Source organism: Tasmannia lanceolata, unplaced genomic scaffold (assembly GCF_043159265.1).
Source record: "Tasmannia lanceolata isolate RefF3 unplaced genomic scaffold, GAP_Taslan_0.1 ptg000008l, whole genome shotgun sequence".
Classification (NCBI taxonomy): Eukaryota; Viridiplantae; Streptophyta; class Magnoliopsida; order Canellales; family Winteraceae; genus Tasmannia; species Tasmannia lanceolata.
The window spans coordinates 13,743,650-13,750,242 of NW_027518685.1; the positions used below are offsets into that span (position 1 = coordinate 13,743,650).

The window sequence follows — 6,593 nt, forward strand, 5'->3', positions numbered from 1 at the left end:
CACATCACTAATCTATTTGCCCACTTCCATAACCCATTACCCACTTACATGACATATAATCAATAACTAACACCCACAAATCTCAAAAGCATAGTCCTACAATAACTACTTGTAATTACATCATATACACCATACTTGCATGTATCATAGTCATAGAAATAAGTGATTTTCAAATAAAGGGTCATCCCAGTATGAGAATTCATAGTTTCAATTAATTTTTAAGGTTTTACTTTATTCTTTTGAGTTATTTTGGAGTGTAAGTTTTCTCGATTCTGAATTTGCTTTTGTAATCTATTTCCACAGGGTTGCAGAGGATACAAGGTGGTTTCAGGAGTCCTATTTCACCTCCAATACATGACGAATTCATAAAGCTTTAGGTTTGAAAGATCAAATACCTGCTGGCTGCTACTCTTACCCCATGAGTTCCTAGAGAATGTCCCTGAGAAAGGGTCAATAGCGACCGCCGCGGTGAGAATTGAGGAAAACAACTTAAAGAACTCTACCATATGAGTAAGCCTGGTTGGGTATCTTGGATAATGACATGGTCAAGGATTCGACAGGAGTTGTTGTGTTGCAGGAATCTTAGAAAAAAAAAATCCTAGCTTAGTATTTTATATGATTTTTTTATAACACATCCGTTCTACATTCCACAATGAGATTCCCTTTTACATTCATATGCTTGCATCAGCCATGACTTCAAGGTATGATTCTCTTTTACTTTTATTCCTTCAGTTCACAACAGTGGTAAGTGATACACATTTTAAGGTACGCATATTCATACTTTTCTTGCATCAAGGTACGCACATTAACTGTCTTGCAGATGTAGTGATTTACTTGGTTGGGCCTCATGAAACCGGTAGCAGAAAATACTGAAGGCATCTCTTGAGACGAGTTGTAATCTTGCCTTGTAGTTGTTGTTACGATGAACACTAGGCTTAATATGTTTGCTATTATTTATTGTATTGCCTAACAATGTACACTAGCAACAATACTTGGAAGACTAAAGTGTACATTAGTTTAGGGTGATGATAAATCCGCACCCCCTTAGGATGATTCACATCCCTGTCACGTGAATTGACTTCATTAAGATCAAGATTAAGAAGAAGCTTGTTAAACTAAGGGTGGTGATAAATTCGCACCCTTGTAGGACGTCAATTCATGTGGAAAGGGGTGGTGCGAATCATCCTTTAGGGGGTGCGAATTTATCATCTCCCTTAGTTTAACAAGCTTCTTAATCTTGATACATTAATATAGTTAACCTATTTAGATGATAAAATTATGTTCTGTTCTTTATCATTCTCTTACATGACCTTACCCCCGACTGGCGAATGTAACACTTATATATTGCTCCACCCATCTGTTTTGTCATCTAACATTTAATTGTCCCTCATCTTAAGTAATAGTAAGATTATTATTTTTTATTAGTAAGTATAGTAAGATGAAAAGAGCTAAGCTATCAGAGGAGCGAGGGGGAGCTTTGAGGAAAAAAGGAGGAGGAGAAGCTCCCAACACCATCAGTATTCACTCTCCACTCTCACCCAAAACCCAACCGGCTCAGCAACGACCCAACCTCCCCATCTCTGACTATGGTTTGGAGAAAAGAAGAGGAGAATGGACGAGGATAAGGCTCAGATCTCTCTCTCTCTCTCTCTCTCTAGAGAGAGAGAGAGAGAGCTCTACTTTTTTGGAAAGAAAAGAAGAAGAAGAGGCTCTTGATCTCTCCAGGGTTTGAAGGTAAGAAATCTCTGTACATTCTTGTGGGATTTCTTTGAACCCTGTTGCATCATATCCACTATTTTGAGAGGACAAATTATATCCATTTGCTACATGAAAACATCATTCCTTGGGGTTTCTTGTCACATACCAAAGAAAAAGACAGCATAAACAGGTTCTTATGAGTGGAAACCTCAGGAGTTTCTTTCATTATCCCTCCCACAGTGTGCAAGCATTACCAAAGATCACCGATATCATAGAATCTCAAGAGAGAATATAGTCCAAGAAGAACCCATGTAGGTTGCACATGGATCATTTGGGATAGTATTTCAGGTGATTACTTACATTTCTGTTTGACAACCAATCCGTTAGGTTGAAAATTTCACTTATATATGTTACTCTGATAGACTAGGAAAGAATTCCAGACGCGGAAAGTTTGAATTAGAAAAATACCACATTTCCCACAATATCTACATTAGGGATAGTTGATTATAGTCAAAATCTCAAAATCATCAAACGCCACTGTTGTTCGCAAAAAGGGTCACGGGCAGGTTAGGTGGGCCATCAAAATCTTGAGCTGAGGTCGATCCATACACATGTACAGATCATCGAGCCTTCCAGAAAATCAGAAGAAGCCGATCCCCAATCCGCGCATCTTTCCATTTTCGTTTACCCCTCTATCATCTCCTTCTTAAGAATTTCGCCAGCAAGGAAAACCTCGGCGCAACACAAAACTCTGTATTTCTGCTTACCCCTCTCAAGAATGGTAATGGTCGTATGATCGAAGGCTTCTACAATCCAGTTTTTGGCATGTTCACTTTTTATTATGCTGAGGTTTTCGACATGAAACCCCTGTTCGTTTTGCTACCGAGCTCCTGTGCAATTACAAATTCCTATTGCATTTCAGAGAGAACGCAAACTATGGAAGACATGCATTCATCCAGACCAGATATTAAAAGGAAAACAGTGTTTGCTTGCTGGATGTAAACAGAATATAAAATGTGGAAATTTTTTTTTTTTTGAAAAGGTATAAAATGTGGAAATGTGATTAAACAGAGTAAGGCAAAGACTCAACAATGTCAAGGAAATACTATGATTGCTCGATCCTTCAAATTAATTTCATTATGCGTTCTTAAAATTTTTGTACTTTAGTTCACTAACTTGAATTCCTCGCTATATCAGACGTGGATTGTCACCAATGCATTTCTCACATCTCCTATATCAGACGTGCATTTACACTGTAATGCATGCTTTTTGGCAGTAGTTTCACTCAACTCAACTCAACTAAGCCTTTGTTCCAAACTAGTTGGGGTCGCTAATGAATCCTTTAGAAAATTTTCATGAAGAAGGTGAAAGGATCTACCCGGCTCAAATTGACTAAGTCTAATCCTGACACTAGTTGGGTTCATCTACATGGATCATTTTCTTCCATTCTCTCCTATCCAAGGTCATGTTCTCTATCATGTTCCTAGCGCTCAAGTCTTTCCTCACTGTTTCTTCCCAAGTTGTTTTCGGTCTGCGCCTACCTCTTTTTACTCCATCAACTTGGCACGAGTCACTTCTTCCAACCGGAGCATCCAATGGCCTACGTTGGATATGCCCAAACCATCTTAAGCGGTGCTCTCTCATCTTCTCATCAATTGGTGCCACCCCCACCTTTTACGGATGTCTTCATTTTTAATTCGATCTAACCTTGTGTGGCTGCACATCCATCTAAGCATTCACATCTTCTACACTCATCTCATGCACATTCCGCTTCTTGGTGGCCCAGCATTCTAAGCCGTACAGCATGGCTGGCCTAACAACTGTCTTATGAAACTTTTCCTTCAACTTGGTAGGTATTTTACCGTCACAGAACTCCTGAAGCATGCTTCCACTTCAACCAACCTGCTTTTATTCTATGGTTTACATCCTCTTCAATCTCTCATTCCTTATGTAGGATTGAACCAAGATAGCGAAAGATATCCCTCTTAGGTACCTCCTGTCCGGTCATATTTACTACATCCTCGCCCTACCTTCTTACATTACTAAAGTTGCACTCCATATACTCTGTCTTAGTCCTGCTCAGTCTAAGTTCTAGGATTGAAATATCTTATTTATTGAGTCACAAATTAAAATATCTTATTTATTGAGTCACAAATTATTTTATGGAACTCTGTTAAAAAATATAGAGGCTGCTCCTTGTTTCTCTTTTGAAAAATATAAGGGTTTCTCCTTGTTATTGAACTCTGAATTCAAGGCCAACTGCCACTTAAGCTAAAGCCGTAATTCCTTTGAGTTTTTCCTTGTTATCTATGTTGTTCATGCAAGATGCAACATCTTCCAAGGACATTGTACCATGGATTCTATGTTAAAAAGCTTTCTTATGTTGTTTAGCCCAATTTTCGTATGTAAAAATGTTTTGCTAGACCTATTGAGCAGATGCATTAATCTAAGCTGCCATGTTAATATAGTATTTCCATTAATTATAAATCAAGAGTTTACTTTTTTTTCTGTATGTTGACTAAAATTTAATGTACTTATGAATTTCTTTTTATAGTGCTTGATTTTTTCCATTTTACGGAACCAGAGTTGGCAAGTGCCAATTCCTTGGTCTTGTTTGTGACATGTTGGGCTTATGATAGAACACCCCTTTCAATCTTTAGCCAGCTTTATGTGTCCACAAGCACCTGTAATCCCTATGCTGCTTTGAAAAAATCTCAGGTTGATTTGCAAATATTTGATAAGCATGCATGGATTCTTATCCATGTGTCACTGAATATTCATGTTACACACTGTAGATTGGTTTGGGCTAAATTATTCATATTGGATTTGGGCTTGTGAAGAGTCTTGGTAGCCTTGTGGAACAAGATTTTCCAGAATTCACTCATGGTACACGCTGTAGATTTGTTTAGGCTACATTATACGTATTGGAATTGGGCTTGTGATTTTGTGAAGAGTCTTTATAGCCTTGTGGAACAGGGTTTTCTAGAAAATACGCAAACATATTCCGATGACAATGCTGTGAAACTGTTCTGTAGAGTAGAAACTTTTGTGAATCCTCTTGCATATTTAAGCTTGCAGCAACACCCTTAGCGAGTCAGATGACAAACTTACCCCATAAGATTGGGTAAGAAATCAAGCAAAGCTTTGAAAATGTAAATTGTAGCCTTGTGGAGTTATTAAAACAAGGTGAGTGTCAATATCAATTCCTTATGCTAATTGTAAGAGGATGATGTTCCAGTACAGAATAGCCCCACAATGTGCCAATTCTAAGGGGCTGTATCTTTAAGAAGTTTGAAAAAGTTAGCATTGCATGATTGGTGTATTTTTTGAGGTGTACGGGATCCCAAACAAGATGTAAAATAGACAGTTCAGATCATCCAAAGCGAGGATGCAACTTTGTCGTCTCGTCGTAATACGCATACCTATATTGCATATTTGTACCAAGCCATAAGTTAGAAATTATCTTAGATCACCATCATTTAGAACTTTTAGACAGACAATTTTTTTTGTGAATGATGCCTTTTTATCAAGGCCGCATTCCAATCGAAGTAAAAAGGAGGTAATACAAACTCGTACGCCCTTACTGATACTGATACTTGTTCCAAGTGTGGTAAAACAGTAAGAGTTTCACTGCCTGTGAAGTCGTTTTCCAAGGGCACCCTGTTTTACGGTCGAGGGCCGTATATGTTTTTCGTACTTTTGGCCATGAATTTAATTCCAAAGCCCATGTTTAAGTCATCTCACTCGTCCGTCTCTTCATCTCTTCTCTCCGTCTTCCCTCTCCTCATCTTGCCCTCTCAATCTCTTCTCTGTGCTCAAGGTGGCCGACTGGTTGCGACCTAACGGATTCTGTGAGGCTAGCTGGGGTCTAAGTTTGACTCCACAAGTGCAACTCAGGTATAGCTTAGTGTAGCCAATAATCCAAGCGATGACGTGCTGGGCTGAGTAGGGTGATGCCAAGTTGTGGTCCGAGAGGGGTCTTTGGTTAGTTCAGGACAAATTGATTTCATTTTTTAAGATAGGATCCCAAGTTTCAGACATTGTTTGAAACCCCTGCACAATGCTCTACAACTGCCCCAAGCACTTCACAAACTTCAAATGTGCAGCAGAGAAGTTAAAATCAATTCCTTGCATCCAAGCACTTTCTGATTCATTCCCACAAATATAAATAGATGGGATGAAGAAGTCCATCCATGATGATGGATGGTGATAGAGAAGCTTTCTTGCCCATTGGACACAGTGTTTTTTGTAAGGATTTAGCGTTTTTGGAGGGTATGGGAGCCTGATCCTGAAGGATCATAGTATACATGATCATTTAATGACCATAAAAATACACGGTTTAGGGAAGTTCGAATTTTACACTGTAAAACCTGTTGTCATTGAATCAATGGAAAAGAAAAACTTTACGGCAAAAAGGTTTACTGAGTAAACGTTTTCCTGCGATTGGAACAGACCCTAATTGAAAGCAATTTGAATTGTTTTTTTACTGTATAAAAATTTATTGATTACAATATAACATTTTTTTTTAAATGTCCATAGTTATGTTCTTTCTTCTTGATGTTGCAGGACCTTCTCATTGATCTACTTTATTTTGGCATCTGCACATGAAAATTGCACTCGATGATGCCAGGTGAATGTGCTCAGCAATGAGTTTCTCTTAAATGCTTAAAATCATAACTATGATGTCCATAGTTATCTAGTTTCTTATATTTGCATCTCTACACATCAATGTTGAAAGTTCTTTGATTTGGATGGTTGGGATAGGCATAAAACCAAATCAGTATTTTACTGTCACTATATTATCCCACCACTTCTGGGTTCCTTACAATGATTGTCTTCAGTTTTTAATGTCCTTTGATGGAGAAATAATATTCCCAAATTTCAAGTTATGGTTA

At 38.2% G+C, this 6,593-nt stretch overlaps 1 long non-coding RNA gene across 1 annotated transcript; it reads left to right on the top strand.

Annotated features, from left to right (window-relative positions):
* Window positions 1-1,387: 1,387 nt before the first annotated feature.
* On the top strand, window positions 1,388-6,593 carry LOC143883147 (uncharacterized). Its single transcript, XR_013252339.1, has 2 exons — window positions 1,388-1,734; window positions 6,265-6,593. It is a non-coding gene; the product is annotated as an uncharacterized LOC143883147 (long non-coding RNA).